This window comes from Podarcis tiliguerta (genome assembly GCF_965153285.1).
Source record: "Podarcis tiliguerta genome assembly, chromosome: 1".
Lineage (NCBI taxonomy): Eukaryota > Metazoa > Chordata > Lepidosauria > Squamata > Lacertidae > Podarcis > Podarcis tiliguerta.
This window is the reverse complement of record NC_139534.1, coordinates 16,961,797-16,974,617: the sequence shown is the minus strand read 5'-3', so window position 1 is coordinate 16,974,617 and position 12,821 is coordinate 16,961,797. Positions and strand designations below refer to the sequence as shown.

At 45.3% G+C, this 12,821-nt stretch overlaps 1 long non-coding RNA gene across 1 annotated transcript in view; it reads left to right on the top strand.

Annotated features, from left to right (window-relative positions):
* Window positions 1-12,821, top strand: part of LOC310665336 — a 93,767-nt gene that overhangs the window by 65,623 nt on the left and 15,323 nt on the right. The window contains exons 2-4 of the long non-coding RNA XR_014505406.1: window positions 8,026-8,124; window positions 8,732-8,931; window positions 9,483-9,833. This is a non-coding gene — a long non-coding RNA (uncharacterized lncRNA). The remainder of the gene's footprint in view (window positions 1-8,025; window positions 8,125-8,731; window positions 8,932-9,482; window positions 9,834-12,821) is intronic.

The following is a 12,821-nucleotide window of genomic DNA, read 5'->3' as shown; positions in this document are numbered from 1 at the left end:
ATTGAGAAAGAGGGAAAGGAGTTGTTGAATTAGCTTTTGAACTAGAATACAAAAAAGGGAGGTGCGAGGAAGTCGAGGAAATAAGCATATGAAAGATAATGAATTGAAACTTGGATGTGTTTTTTTTTTCTTAAATGTTTTAATTTTTTTTCTTGGTTTTTTGTGGTATTGTTTTTTCTATCTATTTTTGTTGTACTGTTTGTTAAATTTTCACTGTTGCTTTGTCTCTTTTTCTTTTTTCTTTTTCTTTTTGTAGCTATTAAACTCTTAATAAATATCATTTTTTTAAAAAATACAACGTTCTTAAGTCTCACTAGTGTTATAAGAATCCTAAGGTCTCAAATATAAATTAAATGTTCATAAAAGTACAAGGCAAACACATGCATAAGTATATAAATTGTTATGTACTGAAGTTCTCACCCTGGGCCAGCAGGGGGATACTGTAGATAGTTTTCACTCAGGTCCACATATGCAAATAAGGGATTGAAAGTGATGTTCAGTGATTGGATAGTTACAGAAAGTGGTTACTGTTGCATTGTAGTGGAGCTCTATATAAGCAGGCTGGCTGAACCCTTCAGTTCAGTTCTGTTCTGGCCTGTGACTAAACAAGAGCTGTTTGAAGAATCGTTGTGTCGTCTGATATGTTCACCCACAACTTAACGTAAACCACGTGTCTGAAATAGTTCAGGAGAGCAATCCTGAAGCCATTTTGACTCTTCCAAATTGACCTCAAATATTTCTCTGCCAGGAGAAAGGAAATGGGAAAGCCTCCTCATTGTCTTTTGCTTACAAATCCTGTCTTAAGGGCATATTTGTGTATGAATAGGGTGAACCTGTGACCTGGATTCAGGAACTAAACCATTAACCATAACAAAAGAATGACCAGGCTGCCCAGGTAATGCAATCAGTGACCATTATTAGGTATCCTGGCAGACAGGATTTTTTGCTGTAGACCGCCTTCTTCCATGATGTATGTGTGCTTTTTAGGGGGTGGGGATCTTGGGCTACAGGGTGGGCAATTTCGAAATGCGCACCATTGTTCTGGGTTCTCTCCTCCCTCCTGGATGTGGTGTGTGGGCACCCTGTTGCAACAGTTTAATAAAGATCAGGCTTACTAGCCTCTTTGCTTCTCAATATACTCTGGTTGGCCTCTGTTATTTTCTCCTACCGATAAGGAACCTACTTAAGGACTCTATACTGGCTCTTGGATACGCCATAAGAGAAAAGGAGCAGTCCCCCCCCCCCCTTATAACACTGGGGTAGTAGGGAGAGCCACGGATCCTGACCTCTGAGAACGGTTATCTAAAAACAATAAGGGCTGCAATCCTGTACCCACTTACATGAGAGTAAGCCCTAGGGAACTGAACAGGACTTACTTTGGAGGAGACATGCACAGAATTGTGGTTCTATCTATTTCACTCCCTCCTAATCTGCAAGAAAACATTTTGCTTCATTGAAAGAATAGTTCAGCCTTACTAGGAACTGAACAGTTCCTCAAAATAGTTCCTCAGAATTACAGTAGGAGCTGAGAGTTCCCCTTGTCAGTAATGAGCATTTGTTTCCAGCCAATTCATTCTCCTGTTTTTGGCCTTGCTGGTTTTCTCCAACCCCCCCCCCCCCCTTTTGCAAATTAAAAACTATTACTCCTTTTTCTTCTTCTGTGACTTGAAAGGCTACATGGGAGTTATCTATGGAAGTAGTACGCCAGCCTTCTTACAGAGCCCACTTCTGATTATTCTTAGAACTGAATCTCCTTTCAAATTCTTCGCTTTGAGAAGAAAGGCAGAAACAAAAGACATTAAACTGAAGGGTCACATGTCTCTTAAGAACAACTGTATCCTCATCACTGGATGAAAAGATAACTAATGCTTCGTTTTCTTAATCTTGGAAGAACTAGCTGAGATCATTTGAAATGCGGCATCACAGCTCACCAGGGCTGACCCGTCTCATTCTGCCGCCTGAGGTGAAACAGGAAGCCTCCCCCTCCTGCTGAAGCCTTGCTTACATTTAAAGTGCCCATCCCAAATCCTGGGAACTGCAGTTTACCCTTTAGGTAAAGGTAAAGGGACCCCTGACCATTAGGTCCAGTCATGACCGACTCTGGGGTTGCGGCGCTCATCTTGCTTTATTGGCGTACAGCTTCCAGGTCATGCGGCCAGCATGACTAAGCTGCTTCTGGCGAACCAGAGCAGCACACGGAAACGCTGTTTACCTTCCCGCCGGAGCGGTACCTATTTATCTACTTGCACTTTGACGTGCTTTTGAACTGCTAGGTTGGCAGGAGCTGGGACCGAGCAACGGGAGCTCACCCCGTCACAGGGATTCGAACCGCCAACCTTCTGATCGGCAAGTCCTAGGCTCTGCGGTTCAACCCACAGCGCCACCCGCGCCCCCTTACAGAACTACAATTGCGGGCACACGCGCTAAACCCTGTCTGTGGTGCCTACCCTTTTACCCCAAATGATGGGTTCAAATTGGCCACAACTTTTATTAACCCTGTCTCCTTCTCCGAGGACACCTCCGGACCAAGATACCTAGAGATTCATAGCAACATTCTCAACGCCTTCTCAAAGCGAAAGACAGATGTTGGCTCTGTGACTGCCATCTGCTGGATGTATCACAAACTGTCTACATGCCTCCTATAAATTCTCCATTTTTCCTGCTAATCCACACACAACAGACAAAGCACAAGAACCCAGGTTTGTCAGATCTAGTTTGTGTCTTTCCCCCCCTAGTACCCCAGAATCTACCAACTAGAACCCGGTGCAAAATACATAGTTAGACTTGAGCACATCCTCAACCTAAGGGGTTTGTTTTCAGCACCAAAACTGAAGTGTCCTTCAGCAGAAAAAGCCCACTCCTTTCCTCTTTTCTGCTGCCTAATTTAGATGTGGAAAGTTGCTTTCTTGCTGATTATTTGATTGTTTGATTATTTAATTGTTGTTAGCCGCCCTGAGCCCGGCTTCGGCTGGGGAGTGCGGGATATAAATAAAATTTATTATTATTATTATTATTATTATTATTAGCCATTAATGTGTTTGTTTATTTGTATGCCGTTTCCCCCACACAATTGTGTGAAACCCACCATTGCAGCTGGAAACCTGTCAGATGAACCAACGGTGTAAATAGCAATTAAAATAACCTGTGGAGTAATAATTACAAAGAAGGATAATGCCAATAAGTAAGCACACAATTGAAAAAACTACAATATTTCAATTAAACAATTGGGCTTAAAAAATTCACTCCAAACCTATTGCTGATCATCCAGAGATCTGCCTTCTTCTGACTGGTAAATAGTACTGCAATATTTCTCCACATTCTGCAAACCCTTTGCCAGATTCCACACCAGGGTTATCCACTAGGGCTGGCTGATGTTGGGTTTTCAACATCTTGGTGTATTGCCAGCCAAACAACACGGTTTGCCAACATACCATGATGTTTAAAAAAGCTGTGTTGGCCCCAGCCGGTAAGATGCCAGGTGAAATTGCAGCTCTCATCGTGGAAGCTGAGGTGCTTTCATCCCAGCGCCACACGAGCTACCTTACGCATGCAAGGTAATGTGCACCATTGTGTCCATTATTATTAGGCACACGAAGAAGAAGAAGAGTTTGGATTTGATATCCCACTTTATCACTACCCGAAGGAATCTCAAAGCGGCTAACATTCTCCTTTCCCTTCCTCCCCCACAACAAACACTCTGTGAAGTGAGTGGGGCTGAGAGACTTCAAAGAAGTGTGACTAGCCCAAGGTCACCCAGCAGCTGCATGTGGAGGAGCGGAGACATGAACCCGGTTCCCCAGATTACGAGACTACCGCTCTTAACCACTACACCACACTGGCTCTCACGGGTGGCACTGTGGTCTAAACCACAGAGCCTCTTGGGCTTGCCAATCAGAAGGCTGGCGGTTCGAATCCCTGCGACGGGGTGAGCTCCCGTTGCTGGGTCCCAGCTCCTGCCAACCTAGCAGTTCGAAAGCACGCCAGTCTAAGTAGATGAACAGGCACCGCTGCAGCGGGAAGGTAAACAGCATTTCCGTGCGCTCTGGTTTCCGTCATGGTGTTCTGTTGCGCCAGAAGCAGTTTAGTCATGCTGGGAACATGACCCAGGAAAGCTGTCTGTGGACAAATGCCAGCTCCCTCAGCCTGCAAGCGAGCGAGATGAGTGCCGCAACCCCATAGTCACCTTTGATTGGATTTAACCGTCCAGGGTCCTTTACCATTATACCTTTTAAATAATAATAATAATAATAATAATAATAATAATAATAATACCGTATTTTTCGCTCTATAAGACGCACCAGACAACAAGACGCACCTAGTTTTTGGAGGAGGAAAACAAGAAAAAAAATATTCTGAATCTCAGAAGCCAGAACAGCAAGAGGGATCGCTGCGCAGCAGAAGCAGCAATCCCTCTTGCTGTTCTGGCTTCTGGGATAGCTGCGCAGCCTGCATTCGCTCCATAAGACACACACACATTTCCTCTTACTTTTTAGGAGGGAAAAAGTGAGTCTTATAGAGCAAAAAATATGGTAATAATAATAATACCCCTACCCCCACTCATCTGGCTAGGTTGCCCCAGTCACTCTGGGCGGCTTCCAACACTTATAAAAACATAACAAAACATCAAACATTAAAAACGTCCCAATACAGGGCTGCCTTCAGATGTCTTCTAAAGGTTGTGTAGTTCTTTTTCTCCTTGACATGTAATGGGAGGGCGTTCCACAGGCTGGGCACCACTGTTAAGAAGGCCTTCTGCTTGGTTCCCTGTAACTTCACTTCTCGGAGTGAGGGAACTGCCAGAAGACTCTTGAAGCCGGACCTCAGTATCCAGGCTGAATGATGGGGGTGGAGACGCTCCATCAAGTTGCACCTGCCTTCACACTGCCCATGCATTGGGGACTTGGCTGAGTGCATGTAGACGCTTCCTGTGATTCAGAAACCACATTGAGAGAATTATGCTTGAATCAGGCTGTTGAGTCCGTTGTTCGGCGTTTGTTTATTCCAGCCAAATGGATGTCGTAACACCGCCGGGTGCATCCCCCTATATATTGCTGTTTGGAGCATATTAGATTAAATGTGCCATTCATTTAATTATAGCAAGGTCAGTAACTGTGCTAATGAATGAGCTATACTGCCATGCATTTAGAGGTGCGAATGCTCATTTACTACTTAGAACACCCTCTGACTGCATAATTCCATAAAGCACACAAAAGCAGGAATGTGCGCGTAAGGGGAACGCTGAACCAATGAAAGCTCAAGGAAAAATGCTAAGTGCCCTGAAAGGCTAAATAAAAAGACAGAGCAGTTTCACATGCTTTGGAAAGCCTTTTACTATTTCTTGGAGCTAAGCTGAGGCTGAATATGCATTCCCTTGGCTTTCCCTCCTGTAATAAAAAAGGTATCAAAGCAGCACATTTATTATGGATTGCCTAATTATTTAATGATGCCGCAGTTGTAAATAATTACGGGAAGTTCTCCCCCCTCCCCTCCTTCTCCCCAGCCAGTAAGTTTTCATTTAGAGGAAAAGATAAACCTACTTCAGTTACTGTCGAGAATGCAGTTCATACGGTGCAAGCATTATTTTTTTTTACTAGTAAGTGTTTTGGACTGATGTTAATTATGTTCGACTGCAAGTCTGTCATGGATATAAACAGTTATTTACTCTACTACAGCGTAAGTGGCCAAGCCAGCTGGGATGACACCTGGGGCAGACTGCCCCCCACTGCACCCCCTTCCTCTACCACTGGATCAATGGGGAGAGAGAGTGTGCTGGGCCCCGGAGTAACCTGTGAAACGCGGTCCAGGACCGGTCCTGAATCCGGAGGTTCTGCGGGGAGTCAGTCCAACCTGACCAAGGCAGGACACGAGGCAGGGAACCAGCAAGGGCAGGTACAGGATCTCAGGCAGGATCTAGCATACAGCAATGTTGCTCCAGCAAACCTGGGGCGGGGTCCGACAGCCTTTTATCTTTGTCGGGGTAGCCGCCGGTCCTGAACCCTCGGCAACTCACCTCCCCGTTTCGCCCAAAGGCGAGCACTCCTCCTGCGAGTACTCAGGTCTTTCCTTCTCAGACCTTAGTCTCTGCAGCTCGGGAGACATCGGTGGGTTATTAGACACAGGGGCCACCTCAGCCTCCCCTGACCCAACTGGTAGTGGAGCAGCTGTAAGTGATGACCCAGCTGAAGGCAACGAGGTAATCTGCGCATCTGGAGCCAGGGCAGGCTAAGGCCTCTGACTCGGCCCAGCTGGTGTTTGTTGCAGGGGAACCTGTGCAGACTGGGACTCTTCAGGATCAGGCCCCAGACTTGGTTCAGATGATGCCTGAGGCAAAGGATCTGGTGCAGACTGAGACTCCTCTGGTTCCAAGTCTGAGCCCGAGTCCCAGGCCATCACAGAGAGAGAGGAGGAGCTAATGGGAAAATACATTAGCACAGCGGCCTCGTTAAAAAGTGAACAGTCTCTTAATTATTTTACTATACGTAGGCCTAGGGCTCTTTTGTAAAATAATCTATACTTCTCTCCTAAATCCATGAGCTTGCAGTGCGGTGGGCGTATTAGGCTGTGGGTTTGTGTGTGTAAAGGTCAGAAGCATTTTTTAAAATTAGTTTTCCAATATACCCCAAATAATAGCTAAATTATAACAATAACAATTAATTCCCAAATTATACAGTTATCAAATTAGTACATTTTAGTTTAAAGTGGCTCCCTTACATGGCGGATTCGAATCTGAGATCCCATCGGCAGAATACGTTTAAAGCACTATCATACCACTTTAAACAGTCATGGCTTCCCCCAATGAATTCTGGGAACCGTCATTTGTGAAGGGGGCTGAGAGTTCTTAGGAGACCCTCACAGAGCTAGAGTTCCCAGAGTGGTTGAACAGTCAGTCCTTCTTTCCCAAGGAACTCTGGAAATTGCAGCTCTTTGAACAGGCATCTCCTAGCAACTCTTAGAGCTCTTGACAAATGATCATTCCCAAGATTCTTTGGGAGAAGTCACAACTGCTTTCAGTGGTATAATCGTGCTTCAAATGTGTATCCCATATGGGGCTTTACCAAGTGAGTTGACTGAAGAGTGAGGTGCTTCTGAACATAACCTGCGGCCTGAATCACAGAGAGGGGGTGTCTCCTTGTCCTCCAGAAATGGCACCTCTTTTTCCTTTGCTCTTGCTTCTCTCTTTCTTTTGCATTTCTTGCCTTTCAGACCTCCTGAAATTTTGTAGGCTAAACCACCCACATATAACCACCATACTTGAGTCTACAGTTGAGTCTCCCTTTGCGAACGGGATCCGCTCCGGAGGCCCGTTCGCAACATGAAAAGAGCGTAGCCCGCAGTGGCGCCATCTGCGCATGTGTGGGTTGCGACTCGCCGCTTCTGCGCATGCGCGAGCAGCGAAACCCGGAAGTAACCCTTTTTGGTACTTCCGGCTCGCCATGGGACGTAACCTGAAAGAACGTAACATGAAGTGGACGTAACATGAGGTATGACTGTAATTAAAGCATGGAGGGGTTTATGCCATAGAGCAGAGGTCAGCAAACTTTTTCAGCAGGGGGCCGCTCCACTGTGCCTCAGACTATATTTTGGAAAAAAAATAAATGAACGAATTCCGATGCCCCACATATAACCCAGAGATGGATTTTAAATAAAAGCACACGTTCTACTCATGTAAAAACACCAGGCAGGCCCCACAAATAACCCAGAGATGCATTTTAAATAAAAAGACACATTCTACTCATGTAACAACACGCTGATTCCCAGACCGTCCGCGGGCCGGATTTAGAAGGTGCTTGGGCCAGATCCGGCCCCCGGGCCTTAGTTTGCCTACCCATGCCATAGAGTAAGTTGCCCTGCCTGTCACTTCCCCTCACCTTGGGAAGAAATAGGTAACCAAACCTTTGTTCCCTCAGACTACATGTGAACTATGGTGCATGAGGAGCCTGAGCTGCTCTCTCCAGCTTCATGGCTTTAACCAGCCTCTTCTGTTTAAGGCAAGAATGGAGTCTGAAACTATTGCTTTCCTATTAGGAACTTTTACCATTTTGTAACCAAGCATCATTTCACTGCCTGTGCACCTTTTCTGATGGCTGCATGGAAAAGCACATGAATCTGACCTTTGGAGAATTTGTAAGTAAACCATTTTTAAAACTTACCAAACATGTGGTCTATCTGTATGCTAGGGGAAATAGGAAACTCTGGGAGGAGATTTTAAAGTGGGATACTTTGGAATTCACTGGAAATGGCCCATGTTAAAGTTTAACAGTCTATATTCCCACACTTTGCTTTGCTGCATGTTTTTTCATGTTAAATCTTTGCTGGGGTTCTCTCACGAAAGAGTACTTGCCTGAAACTTGGTTCTTGGCTTCTAAAGATTTCAACAAATTTAACACTGGAACTTTCTCAAATTATCACCGCAACCGCCTCATTGCTAAAAATGAGGCTCTATTGAAAGCAGCGCAGCAACGCTCCCCAGGAATCACGCTCATAATTCAGCGAACAGATTTCTTTTCAAATGTTTGTCATGCTAACATGATTTCATTTCGGGAAGAATGGCAAATGTTATTAAAAGTCAATGAAGCAAATGGAAGATGGGGATCGTTGAGCGAAAGACTGATAAAATCTGGCGGCCAATTATGTGGCATTTCTTGTCTTGGTTATGCTAATTCTACACGTTTTATCATATTTATGACTTTTAAAATGTGCATTGCTAAAAATTAATCTTTTTGTGCTTTAGGCGCACTAGTCTGTGCTCACCCAAGGTTGTGAAGTAGCTTTCTGGAACTTGTGCAGTAGTTAGAAAGTTGAGGCTTGCGTACATCAACGGTATAAGACCCCTTGTTGGCCAAGAAAGTCTGAAAATAGCCTACTTACCTTCATAACTGTGGCTTCAGAGAGGAACCAAGCTACTCACATGATGGGACAAAGATCGTGGAGGTATGTCCATCTGCTTCAAGCAGCCTCTGACTGAGGGGCTCATTTATGGAACATGTCAGAAATGTAAGCTGATACTTGTCCACCTGTCAGGGACCGTGCTGAGGAGGGCTGCACTGAGGAGGAATGGTGGAAGCCCCCCCCTCCCCCTGATCCTGAATCTTCCCAGGAGCAGGAGGACAGTATAGATTTGGAACAGCGGTTTGCAGAGGGATATAGTTCAGAAGGCAGAAGCTGGGGAATACTGGATGGGGAACAGCTAGGAGAAGCAGCACTGGAAGAGAGAGAGTTAACAGATTCTCAATCTCTGGACAGTATTCCTCCGCTCTCCCCCAAGGTCAAGAAGAGTTCAGAAAATGTCAGGACAGAAAGCACAGAGGGGACAACCTCAGATTACAAAATGTAGGAGGGACGTGGATTAATAGTGATGGAAGAGGGTGTAATCCTTAATTGGGAGCACCGCCATTTCTAGGAAATGTGTTCTTTTGTCTCTCGCTGTGATTATTAAAGAATCTAACTAGTAAGATGTTCCTTTTGTTTCATCTTATTTACAGCCACGGGGGAGGAAACTGATTCCCCGAAGCCTGACGTGGTTATGAAGTCTGAAGTTGCTTGGGCTCTCTCATAGGTCATGGACTCAGGTTGCTGTTATGCTGAGTCATCCTGAGCAATGCACTCAGGCTATACCTGGCTTGATCCGTATTACTGAGTCCCTCCAGCTCAGGACTGTTTACACTGACAGAGCAGTTGCTCTCTAGGGTTTCAGATAGGGGTCTTTTGCAACCCTACCTAGAGATGCCCAGGATGCCATTTGAGACCTTTTCCATGCAAAGCATGTGGTATACTACTGAGCTGTGGCCCATCACCATGAGACACAGTCCTTCCTACCGTCAGAATAGGTAAAGGTAAAGGGACCCCTGACCGTCTCTGGGGTTGTGGCGCTCATCTCGCTTTATTGGCCGAGGGAGCCGGCGTACAGCTTCTGGGTCATGTGGCCAGCATGACTAAGCCTCTTCTGGCGAACCAGAGCAGTGCACGGAAATGCCGTTTACCTTCCCGCTGGAGTGGTACCTATTTATCTACTTGCACTTTGATGTGCTTTCAAACTGCTAGGTTGGCAGGAGCAGGGACCGAGCAACGGGAGCTCACCCTGTCGCGGGGATTTGAACCGCCGACCTTCTGATCGGCAAGTCCTAGGCTCTGTGGTTTAACCCACAGCACCACCGTCCCTATTTTCATTGGGGGGATGTTGGAGGGCATGATAATGGGATGCTCCTTCTGTGAACACTCCAGGGTTCACTGCAAACATGCTGATCCTTCCCCGTTTTTTCTCTGTGGCCCTTTTTGACCCATAAGCCTAACAGCATTCATGACTTGAGTTTGTTATTGGAAGGAATGATAAAAGAAGTCCCAGTAAAGGTGTAGTGCATTGATTATGGGGATTAATAATGCAAGTAAAGGTGAACCCTTTATGAAGAGGCTCAGACCAGTGTATGATAACTTATGGCAATTTCACACATTCAGATTTGCAGCGGAAAGGAAACCATTGCCTTTGTCTAACATCACTCGCCAACTCAACCTTTCTGAAATAAGAACGATTTGCAAATTGATATTCGGGGTTACATTATTCAATTAACATAACAATTATTTGTGGAAATGAGACCAACAGGTGTTCTTATGCATTCAGATGAACAATTGCGGCTTCTTACCTAATTCAGCACATTATTAACTTAACCGACTCTTCTCTTTTATCTCAATTAATTCCTCTATGTGTCGCATTTCTCTTATTAAATTCCAGTAACTGCAGCAATAAAGTTGACACGCTGAATATGATACGATGGGTGGTTTTACATTGCTCCGACTGCTTTTTTATAATACAATTATTAGGGGCTTCTTAAGTGTGATTCATTAAACTAATAGGATTTTAAAACAGCTACCCCTGCTCATTGATTCTTACCTATAATCTGGGATGTTTTCTTACACTAATAATTGGGCATGCTGTCACTTCGATGTTTGACATCGCCGGGGGAAAATAAAAAAAAAGGAGCTCTCCTTTCATCTTGTAGAAATGTTACTTGATGAATAATTCAATACATAATCTGTACTTTGAACATTTTTTAATGTCAAGAATTCCAATACGGGAAATGCTAAAGGGGAAGTTTTTCAAGTAACCTTAGACTCATAGCCCCTTTTTTTAAAAAATGAAAACAAGTGTGGTGTCGTGACTAGGACAAGAATAGCCAGCAGGGTGCAGCCTAGGTATTCCAAAAACAGCGCCACCAGTATGGGCCAAATGCCATTTGCGACAGACAAATCCTGGATATGTCTGGGAAATCCCAGACATATGGAAGCCCTAATGTCAGGGAGTCTCAGGCTAACCCATTTCTTAATCATTCAGGTTTCTTTTGGTGTATGTTTTTTCAATCACTTTCAGTCTACTCAGACATTCTGAATTACCAAAAAATGTGCACTCCAAGAAAAAAGGAAAAAAGCCGAGGCAACACAGCATGCTACCATATCTAAAAGTTGTTATTTTGGTTACTTCAAAAAAGCTTTCTCAGGCTTTGTCTGGGCAGTGAGTCAAGGCAGACATTTGTTCTTCCGTCTTCACCAGCTGAGATAAGGGAATCAATTTTACTTCATGAAAGATAAAACTATTGGTGCAGAAGATTAATGGAGATCTCTAGCTGCTTTATGGCAGTGGAGTCGTGATGATCAATCCAGAAATGGACAAAGGCCTCGCACTGTGTCACTCCCCTAAGGATATTGATATGCTATAGAGGCTTGAACAGCGATGAGTCAAACCTTCCACAACAGTTCAGAGTGACAGGAAGATAACTCAGGAGAGGCCCTCAGCAGAAGCTCATTGGGTAATCACAGGTTGGAGAGCTCTGGGAGCCAAGGTAGTGGCTGGTATTCTCGTAAATAGTTGTGCTGTTGCAAGGATTAGCACTAGTGCAACTGGATTTCCTCTCCTCACCTGTGTGCAAACCCCAACATTTGCTTAGGAGGGTTTGGGGGAACTCTCAGAAAATATTTGTGGGGGAAGCAAAGGCGATAGCAAATGAAGAAATCAACGGATGGATTTTTATGGAAGAACGGAGACCCTTATTTGGACAATTTGGAAGATATTCTAGTTTGTTTTTTAACATATTGGAGGATGGATGGCGGCTAATGGATTGAAGTTGAATCCTGACAAGACAGAAGTACTGTTTTTGGGGGACAGGAGGCGGGCTGGTGTGGAGGACTCCCTGGTCCTGAATAGGGTAACTGTGCCCCTGAAGGACCAGGTGCGCAGCCTGGGAGTCATTTTGGACTCACAGCTGTCCATGGAGGCACAAGTCAATTCTGTATCCAGGGCAGCTGTCTATCAACTCCACCTGGTACGCAGGCTGAGACCCTACCTGCCCGCGGACTGTCTCGCCAGAGTGGTGCATGCTCTGGTTATCTTCCGCTTGGACTACTGCAATGCGCTCTACGTGGGGCTACCTTTGAAGGTGACTCGGAAACTACAACTAATCCAGAATGCGGCAGCTAGACTGGTGACTGGGGGCAGCCGCCGAGACCACATAACACCGGTCTTGAAAGACCTACATTGGCTCCCAGTACGTTTCCGAGCACAATTCAAAGTGTTGGTGTTGACCGTTGACCTTTAAAGCCCTAAACGGCCTCGGCCCAGTATACCTGAAGGAGCGTCTCCACCCCCATCATTCTGCCCGGACACTGAGGTCCAGCTCCGAGGGCCTCCTGGCGGTTCCCTCATTGCGAGAAGCAAAGCTACAGGGAACCAGGCAGAGGGCCTTCTCGGTAGTGGCGCCCGCCCAGCAGATGTCAAAGCGATAAATAACTACCTGACATTTAGAAGACATCTTAAGGCAGCCCTTTTCAGGGAA